We start from the raw sequence: 1662 nt of genomic DNA, 5'->3' as shown, positions 1-1662 counted from the left end.
CTCTCTCATATATGACATAATAGCCAAAACTCTTGAGCCAATTTCACCTAATAGTGTTAGTGCTATTGTACACTTGGAAGAGTTCCTTGAGTTGCAGCAATGATGCCAAAATCCTTGCCAAAACTGATGTACAAGTAGCAAGCAGAAAGAGGAGCGAAAGGCAGAGTCAATGAGAGTTGATATATTCACTAGGGCCAGACATATGTGGCAAGAAAGAAATGGGGAGAAATGGCACCTGGGAGATCCAGAAGTATATGTTAGGTGGATATATTGCCAGGTAAAAACCCAGAGTCTCAGAGGAGAGTGGCAGAAAGGAACAGTGTTTTCGGGTTAGAACAGTAGCACCTGAGAGTCAAACCACAAAATGAACAGATACAATGATACAAAGGCCTTTGAAAATCAAGACCAAACCCAAATTCAAAAGTTGGACTATAAAGAAAATGTTTGTTGTGATGTAGCAAGGCCAGAACTACGATAACTGGCATCAGGTACAACTTTCATAATATTGGTAGTGTTCGAACTGACTTGATGCTTAACTGCCAAGACATGCATCTGGATCGTATATCTCTTATTTGATTGCCTCATAGTCAGCAAGTGGGTTGGGATTAATTGACATTACTGTGGAAGCAGATGGTAAGTTCACCCCCAAAATATGGTAGGGAGTTGTTAATCAGAGGGAAGGTTTTGCTAATTAGGACTATGAAGTGATGCCAAATTTGTGGTTACTTTAGTTTATCGTTCCCAACTTGAATTCCAGCTATGTCCAGTGTAAATGGTTATTATAACTACTTTTACATATCATCAGTTTTGACAATAAGATATTACTAGAGGGACTCCCTGGTGGTGCAAGGGGTTAAAGCACTGCACTATAAAGCAATCCGCAGCTTCGGCAGCACGAGTTCAATCCCTGGCCGGCCAGGGAGCAACCCACATGGCAAGGCAGACATCTGCTGTCTCACCTGCTGCTCCCCTCAGCAGTATATTTCGGTCAGTCTGCCTGTTCTGTTCCCACTCTGTCTCTGGTGAATCCTCTCACCCCACCTACCCCGTGTCTTTGGCCTGTGCCCCAGCTCTTGTATATATAAATGGATGAATCTTTAAATATATATATATATATATATATATATATAATACTAGATCTGATGCACAGGCTCTATTTGTCAGGGTTCTCCAGAGAAACAGAACCAAGAGGAGATAACTACCTTTGTCTCTATCTCTATTTTTATCCCCATATCCTTTTTATTTTATTTTATTTTATTTTTTAAGAAGTGGCTCATGTTGAACACATGAAATAAGACATTAAGGGAAATGGGTATGGAGAGAAATGGGAAGATAGAAGATATTTAGAAGATAGTCTCAGTAAGACGTGGTGAATAAATAGATTTGGGGAAAGTAAAGAAGAAGCTGTATGGGCATTTGACTGGTTGGAGATGTAATTCCTTAGAAGGAGTAGTTATGGGAAGATGAGTTTATGTTTTTAATATGAGATGCTTGGGATACTGGTTATAGTTGCTCAGTGGATAAATGGATATATATTTATGTGGACAAAAGGATATAAAATCAACTATTTGGCCTGGTCAAAAATCAAAGAATGATCTCTGACCCTCATCGAGACAAACAAAAATCCTGTCTGCTCAAACTTGGAAATCTATTCTGAATCTC

This window comes from Talpa occidentalis, unplaced genomic scaffold, assembly GCF_014898055.3.
Source record: "Talpa occidentalis isolate TD23 unplaced genomic scaffold, MPIMG_talOcc4v2.1 talOcc4.15, whole genome shotgun sequence".
In the NCBI taxonomy this organism is placed as follows: Eukaryota; Metazoa; Chordata; class Mammalia; order Eulipotyphla; family Talpidae; genus Talpa; species Talpa occidentalis.
This window is presented reverse-complemented; position numbering follows the sequence as displayed.